Here is a 16,538-nt window from a genome sequence, read left to right as displayed (position 1 = left end):
CCCAGGGGAAGTGAGGGAGGCCAATGGTGAGAGGTCTTGGAGTGGGGTCTAGAGTGTGGGACAGAGGGCAGGCTTTCCAGGCTCCAGCTGGGACCAGGCTGAGAAGGGCAGGATTTCTCTCAGAGGGTCTGGCTGGGGCCTCCAGCATCTGGAGAAGCTCTGTAGGAAAGCGAATGCCCACCTTGGAAGTCAAAGTCATGCCTCAATCGCGTCTGGGAGATGCTGATACATGTGAGTAGGTGAAACAAACTGAGACCACAGTGGAGGGAAAACGGATCCAGGGTCCAGGGAAGGGGTGGCACCGAGGACAGAAGCATCTGGAACACAGGGAGAGGCAGGGAGGACAGGGTTGATCTAGGAGTGTGCAGAGCCAGAAGGGCATGTGACACACCAGGGTTCTTGGAATCCTGTCAACAGACATTGATAAGAGGCCAGACAGGATATTCAGACAAGGTTTTATTGGAGCTCTGGGTGCATCAGGAAGGAAGTCCAACAAGTGACAAGATCCCTTGTTTGCTCCTGGGGGTGAGGGGATGTCAGGGCACATGTGGGAAATCCGCTCCATTAAATGGGGTGAGGGCGGGCTGGGTCCAGCGTTGGGCGGGAGGGCTGAATGCGAGGTCTGTGCAGCCCCTTGGTGGTGCTGTGTGCGGGCATCACGTCCAGGACCCCACTTTAGCTCTCCAGCTCTGAAGGGGTGACTGGAGTTTTGATCTTTTCTTTTTTGACCTGGTGCATCACTTGCCCCCACTGCTCGTGTATGTAGTGATTGTTAGTCCCTTGTGGTTTCCTTGCTGTCTGTGGCTCAAGAAGCTGTGTGTCCACGAGGAAGCACTGCAGCCCAGGTCCCAGCCTGTCTGAAATCTCGAACCTGGAGAGCGGGGAGGGGGAGGGAATGGAGGATGGGGCAGGCCTCGGAGTGTGCAGAGCCCAGAAGAATCTAGAAAAGCCGGGGATGGGGGACGAGTTTAGGGGGCGAGGGGTGAAGAGAGGGGCACTGCCCTGAGGGGTGGGTGAGACAAGTCAGGGAGAGTAATAACTCTGATCGGAAGGGATGGACGGGCTGCCTCCTGTTTCCGTTCTTGAGGCAAGAGGCCTCAGGTGCATCCAGCGCTGTTGGAACCGCCAGCCTCCTGGGCCCCGCCTTGGGAAGCACAGAGCATCTTGGAGTCCACACCCTGGTCCACACGCTTCCCCTCCGGGCCGGTCCTTACCCTCCGGGGTCGCCTTCGTGGCGCAGAGCTTCTCCTTTTCCCTGTTCTGACCCTGTTCTCTCCCTTGATGACTGGCGCCCGGGCCCTGTGAGCCCCGACCCCTCTCAGGGCCGCCCCGGCTTCTGTGGCCGCTCCGGTGAGATCGGGAGTCCGTCTCCGCAGCCCCGGGTCTGCGCCGCAGCGCCGCGCCTGCTACCTAGGTTGCCTCCTCAGGGCTCCCCTCCGGAATGTCCCGTTTGGCCCCTCGCAGCCTTCCACCCCACTGGGACTCAGGTCTCTCAGCCCTCCTGCCCCCAGGACCCTGTTCTTCCAATGGCTCCTGGCCTCTCTCCAGATCTCCTTGCCAAAATTGGGCCTCTGTGTCCTGGGGCCAGATTACATCTGAGAGAGAGAGTTTTAAAAGTGAAATGGAAAAACCAGCTTTACTGCTTTGCCATACACGGGGAACCAAGCAGGCTAATGCCCTCAATGTTCCTAATGTCCCTGTGTCCTGGGACTTCCAGTCGTCCAGTGGTTTAGAGTCCACCTTGAAATGCAGAGGACCTGAGTTTGATCCCTGATGGGGACTCTAAGATCTCACAGCCCAGGAGCAGCTGAGCCCTCGCCCCACAGCTGGTGAGTCTCTGCGCAAGATCCCACCAGAGGTAGGGACTATCCTGCACCTGCAAATCAGAACCAAGGCAGCGAAATGAATAGATAAATAAAATTTTAACATAAATAAAAGGCTGTGTGTCTGGTCCTGGAGGGGTCTGAGGCGTCTTATGGTGTTCAAGGAGCAGAGCCTGATCAACCCGAGGATGCTCTTCTGTTGGGTCTGTGATGAGGTCTCGGGGAGCAGCAGCATCACCCTTGTGGTTCCAGCCGGTCTCAGCTCTTCCTGCTTGTGGGCAGGACAGTTCACTTCTTCCATCTGGCAGGGGTTTCAGATTCTGTAAAAGGGGTCAAATAGGACATTTGGAACCAGGACGGCTCCAAATATTTATCAATAGCCTTCGAGGAAGAGCTAACAGTCCATGAGTTTGTTCAATATCTATGATATTATTATTTTGACTTCCTTGACAGTTTCCTTTCTTTCTGTATTGTCTCACTTCTATGATTGAATATATTCTTGACTGAAGTTGTTTTTCATAGATACAAGGCAGGTGCACATGGGTGGGATCTATGAAGGCCTTATAAGTTCCTTCTTGTCTCCAGTTCCAAGGGGAGTCAACCTGTGTAATTTGAGGAAAGGACACAAGAGCTGGAAATAATCTCACGTTCCAAGCTTCGTTAGCATCAACAGTTTGTGTTAAGGAAATATTATTTCTCTCTTTGATTGCCTTGTTATCGCCCTTGGACCAACATTTGAAAAACATGAAAGCATATTACCATGAGGATAATGATTAATGATTTGTGATATTTTCCCAAAGAGTCTTCCTATTTTAGAGGGCAACAAGGAAGATGAGTTTTTGAGTGTTTCCATCTCATAAATATGTAGTGTCCCAGTGGTCTTTGCCGAGAGGCTAGAGCTTGAACTGTCTTTTTCACAATTAGTGTTGCAACTAGAGAAAGCCCGTGCTAGCAACAAAGAGCCTGTGTGCTCCATCAAAGACCCAGCCTCCAAGAACGAGTAAATAAGTCAATCATAAAACTACATGTACAAAAGAGAGTCTCAGACTGAATTCCAGAAAACAAGGAACGAACACCATTTTACCCTCAGGAAATCCAGGCCCAAATCCTGCCATTTGATTTTGCCTGGGGATTTCTCTCTTCTAAAGGGCCCCAAAATATAAGGATTATTGCAAATGTCAGGACACAGTCATCTTTATTTACCTGATAAGGCTGCTCAGAGTTAAACATCTCTAACTTCTGGAGAAACCTAGAGAGAGAAAAGTAACATATTTCCGTTTTACTCACAGAGGGCATTTATTCAGTTGCTGTCAATCATTAGTAGCTTGAGGGGAAGGGCTGGGCTTTATCTAGAAAGCCAACAGATAAATAATATTTCAGAGAGAGAAAAAAAAAACATAAATTTTAAAACTATATTTACAAGTTGACTCAGTATTTCATCTTTTGTTAAACACTTTTATAATACCAGCATGTTTTTTAAATGGAGATTTTAAAATTTCTTATCCAGTTAGTTGCCTGGTATAACATGAAATTGATCAGACATCAGTGCTTGTCAAAATGGTCTCTCTAATGAATCTTCTTGGGCGATGAAGACCTTTTGCAAAACCATAGAGTTTAGTAACTGTGTGTGCCTGACTTAAAAACTGAAAGACATGGTGATGCACCTGAGCAGAATGTAGCGGGTTAAGAATCTTGGACACAATAACCAGAATTGTGACTTGGTAGGAGAACTTGGTATGCCCTGGTATGTCCTAATTATGATGTTGGGACCTACCAGGTGTAGGAATTCCATAATTTTTTTTAGCAACTCTCTATTAATAATATCCATCCCAGTTTAACCTGTGAAGGCTTCTCATTCACTTGATAATGCTCCCCATGGTGTTTAACATACCAGTGATGCTAGGTAATCTAATATTTCCCTCTGAGATGCCTCACAGTTCCTCTGGAACACTCAGAGTTAGCTAGAGAAAGAGACTTACCATCTGTTGTCCAAGGCAGCTCAATATTCCAGGAAAGTTTGTTCTGTTAACAGAGAGAGAAAACCAAATTCCAATATTGTTGTAGCTTACTATTAATAATAAAAGTCATTTACTTAATTAAATTATATTTAATTGTAATCAATCCTGAACTGTACACAATTCTTCCTAATGTCACATCATGAGAAATGCTGGGCTGGAAGAAGCAGAAGCTGGAATCAAGATTGCAGGGAGAAATATCAGTAACCTGAGATATGCAGATGACACCACCCTTATGGCAGAAAGCGAAGAAGAACTAAAGAGCCTCTTGATGAAAGTGAAAGAGGAGAGTGAAAAAGTTGGCTTAAAGCTCAACATTCAGAAAATTAAGATCATGGCATCAGGTCCCATCACTTCATGGCAAATAGATGGGGAAACAATGGAAGCAGTGAGAGACTTTATTTTTTGGGGGCTCCAAAATGACTGCAGATGGTGACTGCAGCCATGAAATTAAAAGACGCTTACTCCTTGGAAGGAAAGCTATGACCCACCTAGAGAGCATATGAAAAAGCAGAGACATTACTTTGTCCACAAAGGTCCATTGACTCAAGGCTATGGTTTATCCAGTAGTCATGTATGGATGTGACAGTTGGACTGTAGAGAAAGCTGAGTGCCGAAGAATCGATGCTTTTGAACTGTGGTGTTGGAGAAGACCCTTGAGAGTCCCTTGCACTGCAAGGAGGTCCAACCAGTCCATCCTAAAGGAGATCAGTCCTGGGTGTTTATTGGAAGGACTGATGTTGAAGCTGAAACTCCAATACTTTGGCCACCTGATGTGAAGAGCTGACTCATTTGAAAAGACTGTGATGCCGGGAAATATTGAGGGCAGGCTAAGAAGGGGACGACAGAGGATGAGATGGTTGGATGGCATCATTGACTCAATGGGCATTGGTGGACTCTAGGAATTGGTGATGGATGGGAGGCCTGGCATGCTGCAGTCCATGGGTCGCAAATGGTCGGACACGACTGAGCAACTAAGCTGAACTGAACAGAAAATGTATAATAGATAATATTATATTATATTGTATTATATATTATATATGCTATGTAGTATATCTTATAACATATACAATATATATTATATAATATGTTACATAGTATTTAATTATATAATTATACAATGGTATTTTATAGTATATATAATAATTAAAATATAGTGTGATAATAAAGTATATATCAATATACTTTACAGACAGTAAAATGAACATAACAATGTATAAGGATAAATATTATTCTATATTTTTTTTTGGTATATGATAGTATCTTATATACCTTATATTATGTATTATATATCATATGTTTTATATCATGTATATTTATATGTGATATATGTGGTATATATTTATAAGATATTTATATTATATTTATATAAATATTATATTTATATTTTTATATAACATTGCATGTTTATAGAAATTTATATTTATATTTGTTTCAAATTGACAAATAAGTTAATACAAATATATGTTACATAAAAATTAGTATATTATTAATTTATATATAATATATATTTATTTACATATTTATTTATATGGATATGTTACAACTTATAGTATACATTTATTTAGATAGTCATATTTATATAATAGTTATATTATCTCCAATATATAATATGTATATCATATATATAATATATACAATTATTTAGAAATATATTATATAATTATAATAGTTATATATTATCATGTATTATGTAATAATAAAATAATGTGTATATTACATATAGAATATATCATATATCAATAAAATAATTATATATTATGATTATATAGTTGTATATTAAATATTTATTTATTAAATATATATTACATACATATGATATGATATTAATATTATATTATATTATATATATGTTACTGATATGGATTATATTGCATTAATATACATATTTGTTAAATAGACAATATATTATTACAGTAATTGTAATAAGTTACACTTTGTATATTATATACATTAACATATATTAGATGAAAATGATGATAATGTTATATTAATATAATACTGATAATATATATAAATGATATGTTATTATATATTTTAGTATATATTCATATATTATATTATGCATTATATTACATATATTATACATACTAATTAAATTAAAACTACTAGGCATATAATAATTATTATATCTACAAGATGTATTACATTTTCATTTTTTAAATAAGTTATATATAATCCATTTTAATTATATATTAACATTAAATAATATTGTTTATATATTATATAAATTATACACTATATATACAATAGCTATAAGAATATAATATAATATAATAATACAGTATATGTAAATATACTTTATATTTCTATAAACTAAAGTATATATAATAAAGTATAATAATAATTATATGTAATATATACTATACTTTGATGTATAACCTATATTACATTTTTCGTGATATCTATCATTATATATCACATATCATATATGATATATAAAAGTATATAATATATATTTAAGCAATATATGTACAATATATATATCAATTTTACAAAGTATAATTGTCTTTTTATATACTCTATATACATAATTCTTATATATATAATTATTTTATATAATATAAAATATAGCAATTATATATAATGAAATATAAGATGTAAATAAATAGTATATCTCTACATGTATATATTATATATTTATACATAAATTTATATATATAATCCTCTATATAAATATGTGTTTTATTATTAACATGTGTTATATATATTTAATGTACTTTAGTATATAATATGTATTTATATTTTATATATACTAAATATATTAAATATATCCTTATTAGTATATACAATATTATATGTAATAGTAATACATATTATATATATAATTTTTTAATAAGTATAGAATTGTTTAATGAATATTATTAAAATTTCTCATTAAATTTTTATAAATATAAGAAAAAATTTACATATCAGATAATTGTAATATAATAATATAATTATAATATAATACACAGTTATACTATATATATACATACATGTGATAGATTTATATTTTAATATTTTTATATATTCCTATGTCATTATGTCATATATTATTGTATTAATTTATATATTATATTAATATTTTCATTTCATTTATTTATATTTATTATTTTTTGTTTCTTTATCATTATTTATTTTTAGTAGATGTTAAATCATATCGCATTTTTAAAATGCCTTAAAACTTAAAACCAAGAAACAGGCAATTGAAGTTTTTTATCAACAGTAGATTTTGTAACCTATAAGGCATACATACCTTAGGGCACAATTTTCCTTTATGTTGTACAAGATATGTACTTAATAAACTGAAATATGTTTGTGTTTTTTCATAAAAGGCAAAGATAAGTAAACATAGACTTGTTCAGAACTCAATGTGTCAGTATTTTATCTATGCCATTTATCTCAGTTATTTATGACAATATAGCAATGTAAGTGAACTTTCTCGCTGACAAATGTTGCAACAGGTGTGCCCTAGTGACTTACAGTAGAACTAAGTACAATGAAAGAATGTTGCTGTCTCCTGTCTCTAGTAATAGACACAGTTAAACGGGCTAAAATGATGTCAGTACCAGACAAAGACGTCATGAACATTTCCCAGATTCTGTGACTCAGAAATACAACATTTGTAAGCGCTTATTTGAAGTCAGTGCAGTAGAGCGCATTTAGAGCTCTATATGTGATAATATATAATATGATCTCTATATAGTAATCTAAGGAATATTATCTAGAGACAAAGAGACTCTGAGACATACACACGAGCAGAGATCTGTTCCTCATTTTACACTTCATGAATCAGGCACTGCAATTAAACTTGTCAGAAACAGAGCTTTAGTTGCGCCCTGATGCTCCAGGCGGGTTGCATCTATCTGGGACCTTCCACCCCCTGTACCCGCCCAGAAGAGTTATCACCCCCTGCCTACAAAAGAATACTACAAAAGAATTGTAACTACAAAAGAATACTCAAAATATTAACGTGTCCCTTATCGCTTCCACAAACCTCCGTATAAGTATGAAGCCTCCCGGATCCCTCTCGGCGGCGCTCAGCCTGGGCATTAGGCCGACTGTCAGCCCTCCTTGCCTGAATAAAGGTAGCCTACTTCTGTTGAGGTCGTCTTTCCTTTTCTGCCTCGCCCAAACTGTACCTTACAATTTATTTAAAATAAAAGATATAAGTAAATGCAGTGCAGTGGATGGTCTATTTCTTTGGCGGGATCTGCCTGATGTCCAGCCCAGGGTCTCTACCATGGACCCTAGCCTGGGAGCGGGTCTCCAGCAGGAGAAAGCACAGGGGTGGGGTGGGAGTCGACAGGAGCCCTCCATCAGGGGTGGAGGCCAGGGCGCTGGAGCGCACATCTGGCTGAGAGAAACGGGAAGGGGAGTGGAGGTCCGCAGGCTCACATTGTGGACTTGAGACCAGACACGTTTGGAGAAAATCCAGCTCAGTAGCAGAATATTCAGAGAGGCTGCGGTGGCACTGGATGGTTTGAGAAGGCCATTTCTGAAATCAAATCACATCCCAATCAGGATGTATACCAGTGGAGCCCAGAGGAGAAATGGGTGCCTAGAGGATAAACTGGGGGGATGAAAGGGGCAGAGTAACCTTCCACAGGCTTCCTGATGTGAACGTTTCAGGCCCAGGGCCACAGGAGGCCCAGACCTGGCCTTTCTGAATATATTGTTACGGCTTTCTCCAGCGGTCCAGTGCTTAGGAGTCCACCTGCCAATTTCGGGGACAAGAGTTCAGTCCCTATTTCAGGAAGACCCCACAAGAACAGTTGGGGCAAATGATGCACAAGATAGGAAAGCAGATCAAAAACCCAATCACCACCTCCCAGCTGGAGAACAAAAGCGGGAGCCTGGCTGTGATGCCTGCACACACCCCACCAAGGGTGTGGGGAGGGGGCAGACCTCGATCTCACCCCTCCAGCCCAACCCCTGACCCAGCCTGCCTTCGCCCCACGCAGGGACCAGATTCCCCTGCGTGACCTGACACCCTCCCCCCATCCTGCTGGGTTTGCGTGGGGAAGCCGTCAGTCAGCCTTTTCGCAGGTGTCCACCAACTGTCCCCGGCCTGCCGGCCTCTGAAATAAAGCAAACTTCCTTTCCACCGACCTGGCCAGTCCACTGCTTTGAGTGCGGAGCCACCGAACCCACCACACTTCTTGGAGCATCTCTTCTCTCTCGTTTTTGCCTCTCAAATTCTTGTTTCTTCGCAGCACGTGTAGCTTGCTCCTATTCTTCCTGTGCCTTTTGGTTTGATGTTTTCTTTGGATTGTTTGAAAGAGTATATTCTCGTGCTACAACGGCCTTCTGACAAAGCCAGACTTCTAGAAGAGAGAAATCTGCAAGGCAAAAATGAATGGCAGGACTTTGGCCTGGATTTTCTGAGCTTAGGAGGCTATTTCTTGTTTGTCATTGGCATTTGGTCTGAAACTCTTTTTTTATACATATAATTTTTTATAACTTATTTATTCTTGAGGTGGTCTCTCTGATCAGCACACATACTCTTCCTTTCAAGCAGGGGCTTTCTCGAGTTGCAGCACTAATTGTGAACAAGACAGCTCAAATTCTAGCCTCACAGCAAAGACCACTTGGATACTACATATATCAAATGGAAACCCTCAAAAACACTTCTTCCTTGTTGTCCTCTAAACTAGGAGGACTCTTGAAAAATATGACAAATGTGTACTTTAATCATTATCCTCATGGTAATATGTCTCACAATTTTCAAATGTTTGTCCAGGGGTTATGACAAGGCAATCAAAGAGAGAAATAATATTGTCTTAATACAGACTATTGATGCTAAGTTTGAAAGTCGAGATTATTTCCAACTCTGTGTCCATTCCCCAAGTAGGGAGGATGACACCCGAAGGAAATGTAATCAAGCAGGACCCTATGAAGTCTTAGTAGATCTCCACCCAGGTCCATCTGCCTTCTGTTTGGAAAAAAAAAAAAAGGTTTAGTCAAAGAATAAATTTAATCACAGAAAATACAGAAAGGAAACTGTGGAGAGAGACAAAATAAGAATACCTTACCTAATGAACAAACTCGTGCAGAATTAGTTCCTCCTCAAGGGCTATTCATAATGCTGGGAGCCAGGAACTTTGACCTCTTTTACAGAATGAGAAATCCCCCGGCAGAAAAAAGTGAACTATGACGCCCACAAGCAAGAAGACATGAGACCGGCTGGAACTACGAGGGTGATGCTGCTGTTCCCCGTGACCTCATCACAGACCCAACAGAAGAGCGCCTCGAGTTGATCAGGCTCTGCTCCTTGAACACTCTAAGACTCCTCAAACCCCCTCCAATACCGGACACACAGCCTTTTCTAAAACATATATTTTATTTATTTATTTGGCTGCCTTGGGTATTACGTGTAACAGGCAGGATATTCCCTGCGTCTGGCAGCATCCTGGCTTGCAGCGGGCAGACTCTCTATCTGTGGGGTGAGGGCTGAGCTGCTCTTGCCCTGGGGGATCTCAGTTTACCGACGGGAGATCGCACGCCTGTGCCCGACATTGCAAGTTGGATTCTTAACCACTGAACCGCCGAGGAAGTCCCAGGACACAGTCTTGAGGGCATTAGCCTGCTGCGACCCCCGCACCTGGCAAAACAGTAAAGCTATGTGCTTCCATTTCACTTACAACTTTCTCCGAGATTTAATTCGGCCCTAGTACATACACAGAGACCGAATTTTGGCAGCAAAAGCTGAAGGAATTACAGGGACCCGGGAGCAGGAGGGCTGAGGGTGTCTGAGCCCCCAGGGGGTCGAAAGCAGGGAGGTGCCAAAGGGGAAATTCTGGAGGCGAGCCCCGAGGAGAGGTCAGTGTGGGGAGCAGGGACGGCGCTGTGTGCAGACTGGGCGCTCAGGAGGCCGGTTCCTGATCTGAGCGGAGCGGCCAGAGGCGCCAGGGCGGCCCTGAGTGGACTCGGGGGTGCACAAGGCCCTGGTGCCAGTCTTCAAGGAGAGAAGAGGGTCAGAACAGAGACAAGGAGAAGCTCTGCACCACGGAGGAACCCTCGGAGTGTAAGGACCATCCTGGCAGGTGATGGCTGTGGATGGTGTGGACTCCAACAAGCTCTGTGCTTCCCAAGGGGCCCGCGAGGCGGTTCCAACAGCGCTAGATACACCAGAGGCCTGTTTTTGCTCAAAGTATGAAACTGCTCAAAAGCCCCACCCCTGCGGCCATTCCTAAGCCAACCTTCCTCTCCCATCCCCAGCGACAATGACCCTCTCTTCATTCCCTGCCCCCCAACCTCCTCCCCGTTCCCTGGACTTTCTAGATCCTGCTAGGCTCTGCCTAGCCCAGTCTTACTCATCCTCCGTATCTTCCCGGCACACCCTGTCCAGTGTTCTAGATTCTTCTGCTCAGCTCCCCTCCCTTCCCTGGGTTCTGGATCCTCCTCAGCCTCCACTGTGGTCTTAGTTTCACCCACCCACAAATCTAAGCGCCTTGCAAAACTCCAGTGAAGGACGTTTGCCGTCCCCAGGTGGACATTCACTTTCCTGAAGGGCTGCCCTAGATGCTGGCGGCCCCACCGCAGACCCCCTCTGAGAGCAATCCAGCCTTTCTCAGCCTGGCCCCAGCTGGAGCCTGGATCCTGCCCTCCTGTCCCACACTCTAGTCCCCACCCCAAGGCCGCCCCCATTGGCGTCTCCATTTCCCCTGGGCTCTAATCCAGGAAACTTTTCTGCCCCCATCTCTATCCCTCAAGTCCCTTCATTTTTTGAACTGTCCAAGCCCTCAACTCAAGCCTTCTGTCTCCTCTCGGGTCCTGACACCTGCCACTCCTGCTCATTCTCTGCGTTTCTAGAACCAAGGGATTCCAATCTCCTTCTCCACCTGGTTTCCTGTGCTCTTTGTCCATCCCCTCTTCTTCAGGGGTCCCTGGGACTCCTGCGTGCAAGGACGTTTGCACCTGTGTGTTCCTAATACCTTTCACAGACACACAACACATAGACATATACAAGCACACAGATACATATAATTACATGAATACACATATACACACCCATGTCCACACATATACATAGGCAGGTACCTACATACATACACACAAATATACACCACAATTTCACACACAAACACACATACACACTCAGCCCACAGAGCTCCCATACCAAGACCTTATTTCCAAGACTCTCAAGTGGTCGCACATGGAGCTCTTGTCTGCACACTCCTCCCCCTGGGCTGGGTCTGGAGAGTGTCCCTTCTCTTAGTGACAGTTTAACCCTGAGTGTGCTTTGCTGTCTTACGGTCGCTCACCTCACCGCACGTCAGAACCCTAACCTTTCTGATCACTCCTCTCTGCCCCTTCTGTCTCCAAAGGATCTCATATAGTTTCCCAGAGTGTCTGATCCTTTTCCCTCCAAGAGCACTTACACAGTGCAGTGCGGGCTGGGGACGCGCTGCGTGGTGCCTGTGCCCAGCTTGCTCGGTGCTCTCACAGAGGCCCTCGCTCTGATGCAGAGACTGCCCTCAGCCGAGCCACACTCCCTTCTTTGGTTGCCCCCCACCCACTCGTGGGAGCAGCCAACAGCCAGGACCACCTGGCGCAGGCCTCCAGAGCCCCAAGTGCGGCCGACCCGGGGCCGAGGTGTCTGCTCAAAGTCCCCGCGCGCAGGCTACATACAGCACGTCCCCAGCCGGCAGGGAAGGGAGGGAAACACATTAAGCCTGGGTGTCCCTGAAGTCTCAAGGAGTACAGCCTTCTGACCCTTGATCTGAGCACTGTCAGGTTCATTTCAGACTCTCACCTCCAGACCTCAAAGATCAGGATCGTGTTCTGTGTGTGCTGGGTGGTAACAGCAGCCGTAAGAAGCAAACTCCTTCTTGAGAGACTGTGTAGATTTCAAAGGACACACAACAGGAGTTTGGAATTCCCTGGATGTCTAGTAGTTAAGACTCTGCACTTTCATTTCCGGGGCCCTGGGCTCAATGCCTGTTTGGGGAACTGAGATCCTGCAAGCTGCACAGTGTGGCCAACAGGAAAAAAAAAAAACCTACCGTCCCTCATGATAAGATTTACATGTGTCTCTTTTCTTTTGTCTAGTCCTAATTCCTGGCAGGCAGGAACTGAGCGTCATTTGGATTAGAATCCCTGGTATGTGGTAAGCTGATTGGAGTATATGAACCTGAGTTCAGCCTCTGGATCATTAGGATGTGAACCCACCAAGATAATGAAGGGAGCGGTTCTGGTTCTGGGAGGACAAGGAGCCCAGACCCAGGGTGGAAATGGGTGGAAGGGAGGCTTGAGTGCCCTGGGGGTGGGGGTGACCCCGTGTAGTGTCTGCACGACCGGCACAGGTTTTGTGCTGCAGCCACTGGGGACGGGGACTTTGACGGCAGCCGAGGGGAGGAGCCAGGAAGAGAAACTCGTGTCCAAATAATCCATGCTGGAGGGGGTGTGGAGAACAGGTGGGGGGATGTCACCTGGTGCAACCACTTGGAAGCAATATGAAGGTTCCTCAAATAGTCTAAGAATATTTGCCATATATCTTGAAGTCCCAATTCTGGGCATACACTGAGACACATGTGTAATTCAAAAAGATAGATGGACCCCAGTGTTCATAACAGCCCAGACTATTGACAATAGCCAAGACATGGAAACTACTAAATGTCCACCAACAGGTGCACGGATACAGAAGGTGTGGGGTGTGTGTGTGTGTGTGTGTGTGTGTGTGTGTGTGTGTGTGTAATGGAGCATCAGTCGGCCCCTAAAATAATGAAATAATGTGATTTGAAGCAACATGGACAGCCCTAGGGTTTATCATATTGAGTGAGGTAAATCAGAAAGACAAAGACAAATACCATATGTCACTCCTATGTGGAATCTAAAATAAGACATAAACAAACTTATCTTTGAAGCAAAAACAGACTCATAGACCTAGAGAACAACTTGCGGTTTCCAAGGGGAAAGTGGTGAGGAGAGGGAAGGATTGGAAGTTTGGGACTGGCAGATGGAAACTACTATATAGAGGGGGGGGTAAGCACCAAGGCCCTGGAGGACAGCACCCATTACCGTGAGATGAACCACAATGAAAAAAGAGATGAAAAAGAAAATACAGATATGTCAATAAATCACTCTGCAGTGTAGCAGAAATCAAACACAACATTGTAAATCAACTATACTTTAAATAAACAAACGGGACCAGGACGGCAATCTGCTCCCACTCTTAGAAGTTCAGCAGAAGAGGGTAAAAGGAAAAATGATCTGAACTGACACCTCTTTAGTACCGTGTCCCCCTGGGTCCTCTCTGAACAGGATCAATCTCAGTTACCAGGTGCTAAGGGCTGCCAACTGCAATAGTACTAGAGGGAGAGGTCCACTGCATATCAATCTTTCCCCCGATTTTTTAAATTGTTAATCTTAATTCATTTTTTCTCTTTGATTTTTGAATTATGAAAGTATGCTAACACATTTACAGGAGACGTGAAAAATAGAGAACAAGTATTTCCATGGTATGTTATAATTATTTTTTACATAGACAAATTAAGATATTTAATTGGAGTTTCAACATCAAACACTCAGTGCTTCTCTGGGTGAGAGAAGAGGCAAGAACTGGAACTCATACAATCTTCTCCTGAAAAGATCTAACTGTCTGAAGGCCTGTTCTGCCAGTTTTCCCCAGAGCACAGAGTACCTCATTTCTGATTTTCACCCTGAACTCCTTTGAGGGAGTTGAAAGTCAGCAGTTGCAGTGGCCATGATTTAATCCTTGTAGGTGTAGATGGCAAGTGTCAGTTTTCAGCTGGCAGAGCCCCTTTTTGCTCATAAACGTGACCATGATTTTGAGGGGACATTTCATGACCATTTGATCCCACGGTGCTGAGAATGTCCGTTCTCAGGTTTTGCAAAGATTTTGTTGACAGGCCACTCAATGTGCTGTTTACTGGACTAGGCCATAAAACAGTACCCAAGATCTAGCTTCATTTTCTAAGCTTAGTCGTGAATTAGATATTACAATATAAAATTGACTCGTTTATAAAAACCAGTTGGAATAAATAAAACTTTTAAAGGCTTTTTCCAATTTTTCAAAATTTTACAATTAAAAGTCGAACTGGAGTAGTGTTCAGTCTCAGGAGTTAGAGATGGTCTAGATAAGTGTTCCTGAGAACAGAGCCAGAGCCCTGGTCTGAAGGCACAGGGAAAGACAATCAGGTTCTAAGAGAATGGCGGCAGGTCTAAACCAAATGATGGCCAGACAAAGCAAAATGGCCATCAAAAAGGACAACACAGAACACTGAGTTGAAACACACACATATAAACCTGGCAGTTCTCATCGGACACTCCCTTAAATACAAGAATAGAGTCTCTCAAAAAACGTCCTATAGAGACACAGAACTTCAGATCCAAGTACTAACAGAGTAAAGGAAAATATCTCAGGTCTTCAAAGATTTCAAAGGGAGGAAAGGAAGCCAGGTTGAAAGAAGAAGGGGGAGGATGCGGGAGAAGGGGGCAAAAGGGATGGCCTTGCAGATGTCTCCTGCCACCTGCAGATACCCAGGCCTTATGGGACTTTACCCTGGGCCTCCGGAGAAGGAGGACTGGATCTCGGCCCTACCAGAAGTCAGACGAGAACAGAACCAGAATTTGAGTTCTCTGCCAAGAGGAGGTGATCAGTTTCCAAACCTCAGTTCAGGCTGAGGCCCTTCGATGAGATTCCTGCATCCAGGACCGGGGCACTAGAAAAAAGGGGAAGGAGAGGATGGGGTAAGGAGAAGAAAGAGAGACGGAAGGGGAGAGAGGTCAATAAAGTCTCTTGTTCCTTACCAGTCGGGACACTCTGGCCAGTGCTCTGCATCAGGAGGAGACCAGGGACAAACGGGTCCCGGCTGAGGCTGCTGGGTCTGGTCCATTGGCAGGCAAGCTGGCCGCTGAGTACCCTGAGTGGTCAGGCTGTCAGTTGCAGCCAAGAAGGATCCCGCCAGACTCGCCATGTGTTGTGCTGTAGCCACGGCTTCCCGGAAACAAACTCACTCAGAAGGAAAATGCAGATAGTGGAGTGCAGTTTACTACACCGGTGGGCCCAAGGCAAAGTCGCCTCTCAGCCAAGGACCCCAACCACTTTTTGTGAAAACCTTATGTACCCTGAGTGTACTTGCTCAAACCTACCTCCCCAGATTCCTCGAAACTAGTCTGGACAAGGTAAAAGAGAGCTACGATCAAAGTTAACCCATGATTCATGTGTCACAAGACTCGATAAACACTTGACATGTATCAGTTGGACTGTGGTCATATCCCGATAAACATAATGGAATTTACGACTTTGTTCTGTTACCGAGATAATCAGCATATTCTTTTAGGCAATGGAGAGTTCAAGTACCAGTCCTCAGGCTCTTTTACCCGGGGGTCTGGTTTCCCATTGGTATGCCACTTCTACAGACACCGGGCACAAAGTTCAGAGTCCATTGGGAGGGTGACCAGGCGTGTAGCCTAGTGTTCACAGCCTGGCCCGAGATGGAGCCCAGCTCTGTCTGCTTCATCCTCCAGCTGCAGGAAGGGGGACCCCTTCCAGGGCTAGAAACCAGGATCTTGTCTAACACTCGGAAATGAATTGCCCGAGGAGACACATGTGCTGACAAAACGGAAAGTTTTCTTGGGAGAGGGCACCCGGTGGAGAAGGGAACCCGAAGGGGAAGGGAACCCAGGAGAAAAGCTCTGTCACACGGCCTGCAGTCTCGGGTTTTATGGTGATGGGATTCGTTTCCGGGTT

At 43.6% G+C, this 16,538-nt stretch overlaps 1 long non-coding RNA gene across 4 annotated transcripts; it reads right to left on the bottom strand.

Annotated features, from left to right (window-relative positions):
- Positions 1-480: 480 nt before the first annotated feature.
- LOC133051204 (uncharacterized) lies at positions 481-15,974 on the bottom strand. 4 transcript variants are annotated; one of them, XR_009691794.1, is made up of 6 exons: positions 15,596-15,974; positions 15,387-15,507; positions 8,933-9,162; positions 3,803-3,845; positions 3,027-3,072; positions 481-2,143 (listed from the first exon to the last, which is right to left on the bottom strand). It is a non-coding gene; the product is annotated as an uncharacterized LOC133051204 (long non-coding RNA). The 4 variants fall into 4 exon arrangements; XR_009691795.1 differs by lacking the exons at positions 15,387-15,507; positions 15,596-15,974 and adding an exon at positions 12,579-13,555; XR_009691796.1 differs by lacking the exons at positions 15,387-15,507; positions 15,596-15,974 and adding an exon at positions 9,615-9,748.
- Positions 15,975-16,538: the final 564 nt, after the last annotated feature.

The sequence above is a fragment of the Dama dama genome, chromosome 4 (assembly GCF_033118175.1).
Source record: "Dama dama isolate Ldn47 chromosome 4, ASM3311817v1, whole genome shotgun sequence".
Lineage (NCBI taxonomy): Eukaryota > Metazoa > Chordata > Mammalia > Artiodactyla > Cervidae > Dama > Dama dama.
This window is presented reverse-complemented; position numbering and strand designations above follow the sequence as displayed.